The sequence below is a fragment of the Macaca mulatta genome, chromosome 5 (genome assembly GCF_049350105.2).
Source record: "Macaca mulatta isolate MMU2019108-1 chromosome 5, T2T-MMU8v2.0, whole genome shotgun sequence".
In the NCBI taxonomy this organism is placed as follows: domain Eukaryota; kingdom Metazoa; phylum Chordata; class Mammalia; order Primates; family Cercopithecidae; genus Macaca; species Macaca mulatta.
The window spans coordinates 146,175,399-146,191,289 of NC_133410.1; the positions used below are offsets into that span (position 1 = coordinate 146,175,399).

The 15,891-nt window shown below is 33.1% G+C and overlaps 1 long non-coding RNA gene across 1 annotated transcript in view; it reads right to left on the minus strand.

Moving 5' to 3' along the window:
- Window positions 1-1,292, minus strand: part of LOC144341004 (uncharacterized) — a 74,364-nt gene extending 73,072 nt beyond the window's left edge. The window contains exon 1 of the long non-coding RNA XR_013417565.1: window positions 1,162-1,292. This is a non-coding gene — a long non-coding RNA (uncharacterized LOC144341004). The remainder of the gene's footprint in view (window positions 1-1,161) is intronic.
- Between the last annotated feature and the right edge of the window lie 14,599 nt (window positions 1,293-15,891).

The following is a 15,891-nucleotide window of genomic DNA, read 5'->3' on the forward strand; positions in this document are numbered from 1 at the left end:
TCAATCCCCAGTATATTTTAAACTCTTTAGGGAATGACACTTTATTTTTTTTTAACCGTTAAATTATACTGGGCACATAGTCTAGTGCCTTGCACATATAGTTACCAGATAATTTTTAATAAATGATCTCTAATTTAGGCCTTTTTTTTCAAATAGAAAACTAGGAATGCTATAATAATATTCATAAAATCTTGACTTATATTTCATCTCAATGAAATGTGAACTTCTCCAATATATAAGAATAATACCCTATTTGTTGTTTGGGTCTCAGAACATAGTATAGAAAATGTTTAATAAATGAAGTTGAATTAATGAATATATAAAAATAATATATCAATTAAAATAATATTGATGAATACATATTAGTAGTAATTAATGGATATTATATTAATCAATTAACTAATAGTTGAATATGTAGAAATATATATTGCATGTATATTATGTAATTTGTGTACATATATGTATATATGTTTAAAAGAAAGCAAACTATGAAACCAGATGTGATTATTAGTTTCTCTGTCATCTTAGCAATACTATAGTACAGTTATTTAATCAAATAATCTAAGTGTTGCTATGAAGGTATTTTGTAGATGTAGTTAACATTTATAATCAATTCACTTTAAGTAAAGAAGGGTACCCTAGATAATGTGGGTGGGCCTTGTCCAATCAGTTGAAGACCATAAAAGCAAAAGCTGAGGTTTCCCAGAGAACAAGAATTTCTGCCTCTAAACTATAACACAGAAATTCTGCCTGCATTTCCAGACTACTGGCCTGCCTGATAGATTTTCAACTTGTCAGCCCCATGATCATATAAGCCTAGTCTTTAAAATAATGCATTTTAAAAATAATGCATACATTCCTTGAAATAATACAAAAGAATATGTATATTCTATCGTTCTGTTTCTCTGGAAAACCCTAAATATTATACCAGAATCATAAAATCAACTTGAGAAATATCTGATACCTCCTTCTACTAGTTTTATTAGAATATCATTGCCTTCTTCACATTAGGCATTCTAAACTATTTAGCAATACACAATTAGAAAACATAAAATATATAATATTTTGCTGATTAGTTGGTATATTTGTCCATTTCACACTGCTGTAAATAACTTCCTGAGACCCAGTGATTTACAAAGAAAAGAGATTTAACTGACTCACAGTTCCTCACGGCTGGGGAGGCCTCAGGAAACTTACAATCAAGGCGTAAGGCACTTCTTACATGCCGGCAGGTGAGAGAGAGAGCGTGCACAAGAAAAACTGCCACTTTTAAAACCATCAGATCTCCTGAGACTCACTCACTATTAGTAGAACAGAATGGGGTAAACCACTCCCATAATTCAGTCACCTCCCACCAGGATCCTCCCTTGAGACACAGGGATTACAATTCAAAATGAAATTTGGGTGGGGACCCAGAGCCAAACCATATCAGTTGGCCAAAAATATGTGTAACCTCATCTCTTTCTTTTCTCTCTTTTGAACAAAACATTCATAGTCATAGCCAGGATTTTTATTAGGTCATGATTTGTATGAAAATATTAGGATCCTTCAACATGCAAACATGATTTTACACATTCCCACTTTTTGACCTGCTCCGAATATTTAATACCTTGAATATAATCACCTACTTTTCTGTGATGTGGCTATAACATGTGACAGAGATAAAACAATGTTTTATGACATATTCCATTCCAAATTAAAACATTTATATTTACCTGAGTTATATTTTAAAAAACAAACAAAAAGACAAATTTGTTTAAACCAGACATCTGCACTAGTTATTTTACTCCCCGGTAAGTATGTGTTTTGAGAAAAGCTTTAACTGAAACCATCTGTTGATGACTCATTCACTCTTGAATCATCGAAAATATTTTTTCTCCAATTTACACCAATGCATAACAAAATGTCTTTCAAAATTTCTGAACTACATTTTTTCATTAAAAACAGAAAGCTAAGCAAAGAAGTAACAAAAAAAAAAAAAAAAAAGAATGGATTAGGTACAAGTCAGAGTTCCAAACACTAATTTTCACTTGTTTTTAAGTGAGATTCATATTAACCCACTTTTGTTTAAATGTTGAGGCTTTCTGTTGATTTCACTGTGATGAAAGCCTGGCTGATGCAGTAGACCATTATACTTGAAAAACTCCTCACATATATTTTAAAAGCTCATGCCTTGCAGTGTATACCTAAAATCCCACAATAAGTAGAGGATAGATAGATCTGCAAAACCAAAGCCCACTGTATTAATTTTCTTTTGCTGCAAAACAAACTACCACAGGTTTAGCAGCTTAAAACAACACACATTTTATTATCTTGCAGTTTCTGTGGTCAGGAACATGGCTTAGCTGAGTACTTTTGCTCAGGGTCTCATAAGGCTAGTGTGGAGGTGTTAGGTGGACTGTTTTTCATTTGGAATCTTGACTGGGAAAGAATCCACTTCTAAGCTCTTTCTTTTAGCAGAATTCATTTCCTTATGGCTTCATGACTGAGAGTCCAAGCATTTTTGCTGGCTATCAACTTGAGGGGGTTTTCCTGTCCTAGAGACCACCCACAGTTCCTAAAAACCAACAGTAGCTCCTTGCCACATAGGCTCCCCCAAACTGATTGCTGACTTCATCAGGCAGATAGGTGAATCTCTATTTCATTTTGCCATGATACATCATACCTTACCCTTACATAAGGTAATCACAGAACCGACCTTCTATCACCTTATCATTTTTGCCATGTATATACATATTATATAATATATGTATTATATATTATATATAAATGAACATGTGTGTATATATATTATATACATGATAATATATAATATATATATAGTTCATTTCTATTGGTTAGAAATAAATTTTAAAAGTTTTAAGTCTCACACCCACTCAAGGGGGAAGGATTACACAGAGGCACAGACACCAGGAGAGGGGAACCAATGAGATTTGCCTGAAGGTCTGTCTATCACACTTAAACTCGGCATACACTTTTCCTGAGAGATTTAAAATATTCTCAGAGGCTTCAAGCAATCATATATTTATAATTTATTTTTACCAAATGCACAAATAAAAACACATGGAAAAAATGTAGCTGATAATCTCATTGGTTCAAAGTGAAATTCCAAATGCCCGATTCTGCGATGGCTCTTTCTATTTGAGTCTTATTTGTGTATTTTTAATTTTGAGAAAATCATTATTATTATTTATACCACCAAAGTGTTATCCTCACTATACCTCATGACCCAAATCAACTAATATTTTATAATTTAATTTATTTATTTATTAAAACGCGTATTAAATCTTACATCATTATCCCTGCTCTCTTGTGGTCTTCAGCTTTTCATTGGAAAGAGAATTGTATATAAATTTTCATTTTAACATATACAAGTTAAAAACAAGTTATTCTTATTTTTTTAAGAAATATAATTTAGAGTTCCTCCATTTATTAAAATTTGCAATATCCTTAGGTACACATAAAGCTTCACAGTAGCATGCTATATTCTTAAATTCAAAATAATTATTATGAATCCTGATATTTGTAAAGCAATCAATAGCCAAATCTCTGTGTGAGTTAGGAATTAAGTCATGTATGTATATGCTCATTACATTCCCTGAGATATACAGACAAAAATGTCTCCAAATGTTGCCAAATATTCCCTGGATGGACAAAGGGAGTAAAATGACCACAATAGAGAAATAATGTTTTATGGAAAATTTAAATAATATTTAAGTGGTCAAAACCTTTCATGTACAATCAAAGGACAGTGGGTCAGAAAGAGACTGAAGAACAATTAATGTATTCACTGTTACCAGACAGGTTAATACTCTAATCTATCAAAATGAACAAAGTGATACACTGTTGCAAATAATATTAGCACGAATTACCATTGGGTCTAAATTCTGTGTAATCAAAAGAATCTTGTTGGAGGATTACTATTTCTTTCCAGGAAACAGCATAACATGGAATAAGATTATTATAGCCAACAATGATTCACTTACTTTGATTCCTCAGTCTCCTTTCCTAAACACTAGTGAAAAATGTCAAACTATCATTCTCTGCAGTATTCCACAACTTTTATTTTCCTTTCCAATAGTGAATGTTTGTTATTCATTTTCTTATTGATTACTAGGTTCTAGGCACTCCTCCAAGCACTCCAAGCATGTCTCTTTTCATGATCACAGTGAGCCTATGAGGTAGTTATTATTATTAAACTCATTTTTCAGATTATGAAACTGAAGCTCAGAAAGTTAATGGGAGTTGCCGAGGTCAGAGAGTACTCAGGTAGTCTGACTTTCCTTCCTCTGCCTTTGTCCTTTATTCTGTTCTACATGTCCGCTTCATACTGAAATAAAATAACTCAATACATTACATTGTCATTATCTAACTCAAGTTTAGAAAAATTACTTTTGTGATCCAGCACCAGGTAACAAAAAGTGGAAGACATTTAAGAGATTATTTCAACAATCAAAGTATAATAAAATTAATGCGTTTAACTACAATAATCACAACGGATTAAGTACTAGAAGACTAATAAAAGGTAAAGAAAAAATTTCAGAACATGATAAATTCTGGAAGAAAGGTATCTTGAAAAAGTAATATCATTAATTGCAGATGCAGATAAACAGATAAATAATATATGAAAAGAACTCAGCTAAATAATTTACAAAGGTGATTCTTTTCTATTAAAAAACACACCCAGCATTTTTCTGATGGAGAAATTGAAACTGAAGAGACTAAAGACACCTTATCAAAGTAAAAACTAGTAAAGAGTAGAATCAGCACTCAATGCCAGATTTGTTGGCTCCAAGTCATGCCATGATGTAATCACTAAAATATACTGAGATACTGTACCAGAAGGGCAAGCAATTGGGGGAGAGATAATGAACTAGGATTGGGACATCCTCTTTCAATATATGTGAACACACATACATAGACACAAACCCACCCCTGCATACACATACTCAGAAACAATATTTTAATTCAAATTTTTTTTAGAGATCATTAGATTCATATAGTTTTAAAATATAATAGAATCTATGTACAGCATTACCAGTTACCCCAAACTATAACGTTTCAAAACTGTAGTATATGATAACCAAGATACTGATAAAACCCACCAATTCACCAAATTTTCCAGTTTTACCTGTGTTTGTCTCTTCTGTGTGTATTTAGCTATATACAGTGTTAGACTTTCATAAGTTTATGTATCCACCAGCACAGAAGAGTTGTATCACTACATGTATCCCTCATGTTGCTCTTTTGTAACTAAAACAGTTTCCTCAGATCCTCTAACCAGTCCTTCACCCCAAGCACTAATCATTTTTCTACTTCTAAAATTCTAAAATAACATTTTTTAAATGTCACATACATAAAATCATATGATATTATTCTTTTAAGATGTTTTTCCTCAGTATAACATCCTAGAGATTAATCCAAATGGTAGAATGAATAACATTTTCCTCCTTTTCATTGATGAGTAGTACATGGAATATAGTTACTACAACGTTTCAAACATTCATCTATTGAAGGACACCTGGACTCCATCTTCATTCAGTATAGACAAAAACTGTAAAGAGCCCATTTTGGTCTATATTGAATACAGCTCCTATGAACATTTGTGCACAGGTTTTTATGTGAACATATGTTTCAATTTCTCTGGAATAAATTCTGGAGAGCGCAATTGCTGGGTCATATGGTAATTGCATACTTTTATAAGAAACTGTCAAACTATTTTCCATTGAATCTGTACTGGTTTGCAGTCAAATGATCAATCCATGAGTGCTCCAGTTTATCTACAACATCATCAATATTAGGTGTTACCATTTTTTCTTTCCATTGGCCATTCTGTTATGTGTGTAGTAATATTTCATTGTGAGTTTAATTGGAATTTCTCTATTGGCTAGTGACATTTGAATATATTTCCAAACACTTATTCATCATCTGTGTATTCCCTTTGGTGTAACGTCCATGTTTTTTGTTCACAAAATATCTAAATAGATAATAATAGTTCAAAAAGTATCTAAATAGATATTTTTCATTTTGTTTTGTTTTTGACATGGAGTCTCGCTCTGTCACCCAGGCTGGAGTGCACTGGTGCGATCTCAGCTAACTGCAACCTCCACCTCCCGGGTTCAAGCGATTCTCCTGCCTCAGCCTCCCTAGTAGCTGGGACTACAGGCATGTGCTACCATACCTGGTTAATTTTATTGTTGTTGTTCAGTAGAGACGGGTTTCACCGTGTTAGCCAGGACGGTCTCAATCTCCATACCTCGTGATCCGTCCACCTTGGCCTCCCAAAGTGATGGGATTACAGGAATGAGTCACCACACCCTGCTATAGATAGTTTTAAGTGTTCTTTACATGTTTCAGATAATAGTCCTTTTCTTACGTCGTTTGCAAATAGTCTTCCCACTCTGTAGTCTTTATATTTTCTTCACATGACTTTTGCAGGGCAAACAATTTAATTTGTAGAGCAAAATTTTACTTTTCATGAGATTTAATTTATCAATTATTTTTAATGAATTGTACTTTGGTGTCAAATCTAAGAATTTTTTGAGTAGTATCATATTGCAAAATTATTTCTCTCAATTCTTTAAAAAAGTATTATACCTTAAAAATTTTAAACTTAATTGTATGGCATCTATTCTGAGCTACATTTCCCATAAGTGGTCCTCCCTTCGTAGCCTCCCAAAGTACTAGGTTAATAGGCATGAGCTACCACACCTAGCCTGTTTGCTTGTTTGTTGGTTGGTTGGTTTGTCTGTGAGATAGATATCCATAGATATCCAATTTTTCCAGTAGCATTTGTAGAAAAGGTTATTCTCCATTAAATTGCTTTTGCATCTTTTTCAGAATCAACTGAGCATATGTGGGTCTATTTGCAGGTGCTCTGTTCTGTTTCATTGATCTGTCTTGATTACCGTAGCTATATGGTAATCTTGAATATCAGGTAGATTGATGTCTCACTTTAATCTTCCTTCTTGGGACTGTTTTAGCTTTTCTAGAGCCTAGGCCTTTCTATGAAAATTTCAGAGTGAGCTTGGCAATCTCTATAGAATCACTTACTAGAGATTTGATAGGAAGTGCATTAAACATATATAAATGTGATGAGAGTTGATACTTTTACTATATTGAGTTTTCCAGTTCAATGAGCATGATATATTTCCCCAAGTATTTAGGTCATCTTTGACTGATTTCATCAGCATTTTTAATTTTCAGCATACAGATACTGTAAGTGTTTAATTAAATATATAACTATTTTATTTTCTTTGGAGAAATTTTAAATATCATTGTTTTAAATTTTGGTTTTCATATTCTCATTGTTAGTATACAGAAATGTGACTGGCTTTTATACATTTATGTTGTGTCCTGTCACCTTCCTCCACGTACTTATTGGTTCCAGGAGTTTGTTATAGATTCCTTAGGATTTTTTATGTAGATAAGTATGCCATTGGTCAGTTTTTGTTCTCTTATTTTGCTTTCACTTTCCAATCTTCATGTCTTTTATTTATTATTTTCTTTTCTTATTGCAGTGACTATAATTTTCAATACTATATTTTATAAATGGTATAAAAGCAGAGGCATTTTGTTTTTTTGCCAATATTGGGGGAAAATATTCAGTCATTTACTCTTAGGTATGGTGTTGGCTATCAGATCCTTTAGATGCTCTTTATTCAAGCCTAGGCAATTCTCCTCTATTCCTTGTTTTCTGAGGGATTTTTATGAAAATGAATTAGGGTAGAATGGAAATAGGTTCATAAAAAGCTTTTCCTACAACAATTGATATAATCATTATGCTTTTCTTCATTAGTCTGTTAATAAGGTAAACTACATAGACTGATTTTTCAAATATTTAAACCAGGCTTGAATAACAAGAATATATCCCGTGTAATCAAGTCATGTAATTATTTGTATACATTTTTGTATTCAGTGTGATATTATTTTGTTACTTTTTTTAGGTCTAAATTAATGAGGAATATTGGTCTGTAATTTTCAATTTTTGTAACATCTTTATCTAATTTTGGAATCAAATTATATCACCGACTTTGTAAAATGAGTTGGAAGGCATTTCCACCTCTTGTATCTTCTTAAAGACAATTTGTAAAATTGGTGTTCATTATTCTTTTAAATATTTAGTAGAATTCTTCAATGAAATTAACTGAGCCAAGGTATTTCTTTTTGGGGAATTTTAAATTACAAATCAAATTAAATAATGTTTATGAGGCTACTATATCTATTTTATCAAGAGTTTTTATGTAGTTTTCAGATTTTGAGGAGTTGACTCATTCTGTTTGAATAGTTAAATTTATGAGTGTAGAGTTGTTTTTAGTATTCCCGGATCATTCTTTTAATGACAGAAGGGTCTGTAGTTGCATTGCTTGTTTTATGCCTAATTTTGAGAATTTGTGTCTTTTTTTTCTTTTGTCAATATTATTGGAATTTCATCCGTTTGATTACTTACTTCTAAGAATAAGCTTTTTGTCTTATTTATTCTATTATTTTTCTATTATCATTGCTATGGACTTCTGCATTTATCTTTATTATTCCCTTCCTTATAGTTGTTTTAAGTTTATTTTTCCCTTTTTCTTATTTATTGACAGAGGAACTTATATTTTTGACTTCAGATTTTTCTTTGGTTTAAATGTAAGCATTACGTGCCATAAATTTTCCTTCCACTTCTGTTTAATGGAACCCCGCACATTTTTATAAGTTGCATTTTCATTTCATTTAGTTACCTATATTTTTCAAAATTGCTTTGAAATCTCATCTTTGACCATGAATTATATAGATATTTATTGTTTAATTTATATCTTTGTAGATATTTTCTTGTTGTAGTTCTGCTTAACTTCTTGTTGGATTCCATTATACTGACTATTTTATTATTGTATGATATCCTTATTTCTCTTAAGTAATTTTCTTTGCTCCAAAGTCTACATTATTGTATTTAATACAGGCACTCTAATTTTTATCTAATATTTGTAAGGTATATCTTATTCCACTCCTTTACTTTCAACCTACCCATGTCCCTAAAAGTGAGATTCTTGTAATCTACATATAGTTGAATTGTAATTTTTTTAATTCACTCTGCCAATCTCTCCTTTGGTTGGTATGTATAGACTACTTCTATTGAAAGTAATTATTGATATGTTAGAGCTTAGATCTACCATTTTATAATTATCTTTCTGTATTATTTTGCTCTCATTTCTTTGTTACACTTATCTTTCTGTACATTACTCGAACTTATATTTAGGATTGTGGTATCATTAAATTTGTCTTTTTCACTCTTTTTGTATAGTTCTTGTACTGATTGAGTGGCATATTAAAATATACAAATATGACTTTCACACTCTACTTGTATTAACATTTTACAACTTCAAATGGACTATGACCACATTATTTCCATTTTTGTCTCTTTACTTTCCCAACTTTTAAATATTATTGTCTTATTTTTCATATAATATTATAATTTTAGCTTTAATGATGAAAATGTTTTATAAAGCTTCTGAGGAAAAGAATACTCTATATTTTCTACCCATATTTCTTCTTTTTCTATTGTTTTTTTTCCTTCTTAATGTTCCAGATTTTCTTATTATTGTTTTCTTTTGTTTTAAGAGCCTTACTTAGCTCATCTTTATGGGTAAATCTGTTAGTGTCAAACGTATTTATTTTTTCTTCAGCTAATAATGTCTTTATTTAAGCTTTATTCAAGAGAAATCATTTATCTGTATACAGAATGCACAATTTCCACATTTTTTTAGCATTTAAAATATATTGTATCACTGCTTTCTGGTCTTCACAAATTCAGACAACAAATACACAGTTTTTAAAGTTGAAGTTCTTCTATAGGTAGTGTTTTGTTTTTCTCAGAGTAGTTTCAAGATTATTTTCTATGCTTTTAGTTTTCAGAAGTTTAATTAATATGCGTCTTAGGTTGAATTTGAGGGGTTTATCTTGTTCCCAATTTTCTGAACTTCTTGAATCTATAGGTTTGTATCTTTCATCACTTTAGGGAGTTTTCAGCTATTATTTATTCAAATACTCTGTAATCTCAGCTCTATTCATTTCTTCTGACATCCTGTAACATGAATGTTGATTTTTTTTTTTTTTAAATTGCCAGAGCTGCCAAAGGCTTTCTTCATCTTTTTTCAGTTCATTTTCTCTGTTCAGATTGTGTCTTTGTCCATTTTCTGCTGCTATAACAGATGCCCCAGACTGAGCAATTCATAAAGAAAATAACTTTATTCAGCTCATGATTATGAATGATGGAAAGTCCAATGCTGCCAGAATCTGCTAAGGATTATCCCATGGCAAAAAGAAGGGAGAGCAAAAAGTGGTTGTGAGAGAGAACTTGCATTTATAACAAAGCTACTCCCATTATAACTAACCCATTACCATGATAACTGCATTAATTAATTCATGATGGTATAACCCTTGTAACCTAATTACAAGTTACAGTCCCCACCTCTTAGTACTGTTACAATAAATGCAGAGGTTGTTAAGGGGTCTTTGCGGGGTTAGGTTTTCTACATTTCAGTTGAAGTGTTAAAATACTGATTCAAAGTAGACTGCATTATATTAAGTAAGTATATTGTAATCCCCAGAATAACAACAGAAATTACATACAGAGTAGATTAATTAAAATGAAATACTACAAATTATTCAAGTAATCCTAAAGAGGCAGGAAAGGGAAAACAGAGGGAATAAACAGAAAATAAATAATAAAATTGTAGACCTAATCTAAGAATGCCTATAACTATATTGAATGAAAAAAATCTAAACACACCAATTAAAAGACAGGAATAGTAAGTTGGATAAAAACAAAAATCTAGTGGTATTCTGTCTACAAGTAACTCATCTAAAATATACTGATTTAAAATAAAACACTAACGTGTGTATGTTAATATCAGACAAACTAGACATCCAAACAAACCAAAAATGTTACAAGACTTTAAGAATTTTACGTAATGCTAAAATGATCAATTCACCAAGATGAAATAACCATTCTAAATGTGTATGAAATTAGTTGCAAATTATACAAAGTAAAAATTTACCCAACTGAAAGGAAATATAACCAAATCAAAAATAGTAGTTGGAGATTTTAACATTCGTTTCTCAGTAATAGGTAGAACTTCTAGTCAGAAAATCAGCAAGAATATAGAAGAATGAATAAGTGGAATCCAATGAACATTTACAGAACATTATGATCAACAACAGCAGGATATACAGACTTTTTGTATTAGTCTGTTCCCATGCTGCTAATAAAGATATATGTAAGACTGGATAATTTATAAAGGAGAGAGGTTTAATTGACCCACAGTTCCACATGGCTGGGGAGGCATCACAATCATTGCAGCAGGTGAATAAGGAGAAAAGGCATCTATTACATGGCAGCAGGCAAGAGAGCTTGCATAGGGAAACTCCCATTTTAATATCATCAGATCTCACAAGACTTATTCACAACCAAGAGAACAGTATGGAGGAAACCAGCTCTGTAATTCAATTATCTCCACCTGACCCCACCCTTGATATGTGGAGATTATTACAATTCGAGATGAGATTTGGGTGGGGACACAGCCAAACCATATCATTCCACCCCTGGCCCCTCCCAAATATGATGTCCTCACATTTGAAACCCAATCATGCCTTCCTGACAGTCCCTCAAAGTCTTAATTCATTCCAGCATTAACTCAAAAGTCCAAGTCCAAAGTTTCATCTGAGACAAGACAAGTCCTTTCCACCTATGAGCCTGTAAAATCAAAAGTAAATGAGTTACTACCTAGATACAATGTGAGTACAGGTATTGGGTGAATACACCCTTTCCAAATGGGAGAAACTGGCGAAAATGAAGAGGTTACAGGCCCCATGCAAGTCTGAAATCCAGCAAGACAGTTAAATCTTAAATCTCCAAAATGACTTTGGAGCTTTAAGTCATTGACTCCATGTCTCCTTTGACTCCATGTCTCACATACAGGTTATTTTATCTAGGTTATGATGTTGCAAGAGGTGGGTTCCCACGGCCTTGGGCAGCTCTGCTCCTGTGGCTTTGCAGGGTATATACCCACACCTGGCTGCTTTCATGGTCTGGCATTGAGTGTCTGAGGCTTTTCTAGGCACACGGTATAAACTGTCCATGATTCTGTCATTCTGGACTCTGAGGACCATGTCCCTCTTCTCACAGCTCCACTAGACAGTGTCCCAGTGGGGACTCTGTGTTGGGTCTTCAATCCCACATTTCTCTTCCACACTGCCCTAGCAGGGCCCCATCCCTGCAGCAAACTTTTGCCTGGACACACAGGCATTTTCATACATCCTCTGGTATCTAGGAGGGGGTTCCCCAACCTCAATTCTTGACTTTTGTGTATCCGCAGGCTCAACATCATGTGGAAGCTGCCAGGATTTGGGGCTTGCACCCTCTGGAACCATAGCCTGAGCTGTACCTTGGTCCCTTTTAGCTATGACTGAAGCAGCTGGGACATGGGCAGTAAGTCCCCAGGCTGCACACAGCAGGGAGCCCTGGGCTAGGCCCACACAATTTTTCCTCTTAGGCGTCTGGCTTGTGATATGAGGGGCTGCTGTGCAGGTATCTTACGTGCCCTGCAGACACTTTCCCCATTATCTTGGTGATTTGCATTCTGCTCCTCATTACTTATGCAAATTTCTGCAGCAGGCTTGAATTTCTCCCCAGAAAATAGGTTTTTTGTTTGTTTGTTTGTTTTGTGTGTGTGTGTGTGTGTGTGTGTGTGTGTGTTTTTTTCTACTGCATCATCAGGTTGAAAATTTTTCAAACGTCTATGTTCTACTTCCTCTTGAACATGTTGCCACTTAGAAATTTCTTTCACCAGATACTTTAAATCATCTCTCTCAAGTTCAAAGCTTCACCGATCTCTAGGACAGGCGCAAAATGCCACCAGTCTGTGCTAAAACATAGTAAGAGTCACCTTTGCTCCAGTTCCCAACAAGTTCTTCATCTCCATCTGAGACCACCTCACCCTGGACCTTATTATTCATATCGCTATCAGCATTTTGTTCAGAGCCATTCAACATGTCTCTAGGAAGTCCCAAACTTTCTCACATTTTCCTATCTTCTTCTGAGCCCTCCGAACTCTTCTAACCTCTGCCTGTTACCCAGTTCCAAAGTCGCTTCCACATTCTCAGGTATCTTTACAGCAGTGCCTCACTACCTGATACCAATTTATTGGATTATTAGTGTAAATTGTATTATACTACTAGTCTGTTCTCACGCTGCTAATAAAGACCTACCCAAGACTGGGTAATTTATAAAGGAAAGAGGCTTAATTGACGCACAGTTTCACATGGCTGGGGAGGTATCACAACCATGGCAGAAGGCAAATGAGAAGCAAAGTCACCCATTACATGGTGGCAGGCAAGAGAGTTTGTGTAGGGGAACTCCCATTTAAAAAACCATCAGTTCTCATGAGACTTATTCACTACCATGAGAACAATATGGGGAAAACCACCCCCATGATTCAATTATCTCCACGTGGCCCTGCCTTTGACACACGTGGATTACTATAATTCAAGGTGAGATTTGGGTGGAGACAGTCAAACCACATCACTTTTCAGATGTGCATGGAATGTTCACCAAGGCAGGCTCTTTTGCTGGGGAGAGTGGAGGCCGTAATAAAACACAGTTGAATAAATTTTTTAAAATGCAGATGATATTAATTGTTTTCTTTGAGCATAATGGAATTAAAGAAGACAAACACAGAAAGAGGACAGGAAAATCTTCAAGTGTTTGGAAATTAAACAGCACATTTCTAAATAATTTGTGGGACAGAAAAGAAGTCTCAAGAGAAAGTAGAAAATACACAGAACGGAATGAAAGCAATATCAAAATATGTGGCTATAGCCAGTCTTAGAGAAAAAGCACTAAAACAGTGCTAAAGCAACAAAGTAGCTAAAGCAATGCTCAGAGGGAAATTTATAGATGCTTGGAACAGCAGAAAACTCTCAAAGCTAAATTTCTACCACAAGAAACCAAAGAAGAAGAAATAGAAAAAAAATAAAAATGATCCCAAACAAACAGAAGGAAGGAAATACTAAAGACAGGAGCAGAAAATCAATGAATCTGAAAACAGGACATTAGCCTGTGCCTATAGTAAGATAACACGAGAAGACGGTGAATCAGTGAAAGGACGAAAAAGAGTCATCAGAGAGAAAAAGCAAAATAAACTATCTCATTTGAATGTTATGGATAAATATCAACAGGAATGTGCTAGACAGTAATATCAACACTACAAAGATCAAGCAGGAGAATTAGGAGCACTGGTTAAACTGTGACAATGGGGGAGTTTGTTCCTGACTTTTAAGGTAATGATAAAATCAAGGTAGTATAGAAGTGAAATTTCAGTTATCTCCCTGCTAAGACATAAAGATATGGAAATAATTTTGTAACCACTCTTAAAGAGAGTATGGGAGCTTGATCAGGTATCACAATTAAAGAAGAAAGCTTTAATATATTTTACAACTGCTTATGTTTGAAGATCTTACCAAAGAGCCACTGAGAAGTAAATAGAAAATGATCAATTGTGAGGTGATATAGATATGTGAATTATCCCTATTTCATCACTATACATTGTATTTATGTGTCAGAATATCACACTGTATCCATAAATATGTATGTACAATTATATGTCAATTAAAATAATAAAAACAAAAAGTGTGAAGTTTTGAGGGCCAAGAAAAAAAAAGAAAATGAGTAATTATAAGATGAAAGAATGGAACAGTTCAGAAGGAATGCTGGATGAGATGAAGAATAGGCTGGAAGACGTGCCATCGCTGGTGTGGGGAGGAGGATGTTAAATTGGAAAAAGGGAATGACAGTGTATTGTTGGAAATTAGAAATCATGGACAAACCATGGAAAATGTTCAGAGAATTTTTGAAAGATATAGATTGTAACCTTTTTAAAGCTTTAAATAACTTGTTTTGTTATTTGTAAATTTGGAGGCAGTTAAGTCACTCTGATAGTGAGACAGAATGGCTGTAGGGTCTTCAGAAAAGTGAAAAACCTGCAAAATTAAGATATGTTTGGGAATGTATTTATTTACTGAGATTTATTTACATATGAGTAAAAAGAGCACTGTTTAGCACAGCATATTCAAGTGAAATTAGGTACTATGATACTATGAATTTTACTGAAACAGGAAGCATGACTAATGAATTTCTCCAATATCTAGTGACAAAACATCTCCACCATTTTCATGCTGTAAGAGGGAAAGGATTGGGGCCTGACGAGGGGATGGACTTTAAATATCAATTAATGGGTACATCAACTGTAAACATTTTTATAATACTAATTGAATTTTGGAAATAATAGTACATGTTTACTATTCTCAAGACCTAATCAATAACAAAAACATTTCTAATATTTCCCTCCATATTTTAATCTGCTTTCCCAGTTACTTTTATTTATCTGCTACTTTTTCCTAAACTTCTTTATTCATTCTTTTTGTGCTCTTGTTACTACTTCTCTCTTTATTCTACCACTGCACTTCTTTTTTATTAGAGTGCACATTCTTCCTCACATTGTTTCTCCATCTTTAGCTCCACTAACAATCCATATTTTGACACTTATTTAAAAAAATCAGTAAGCATTCATAATTTACAATATTGAAATCTCTAAGAAAAAACTACTTATAAGATTATAATTTTTAAAATTAAATTACACACTTTAATATAACAAATTAATCATATAATATTAATATAATTAGTTATATTAATATATTAAATATATCATATTAATAAATTACATATTTATACTCAAAATATATGTTAATATGCAATAATAATTTAAAATCTATGCAGATATTTTTACTATAAATTGATCCAAAAACTAAAAGCATGTGAGTAGAACAACCTAAATAATCAACAGAAATGATTAT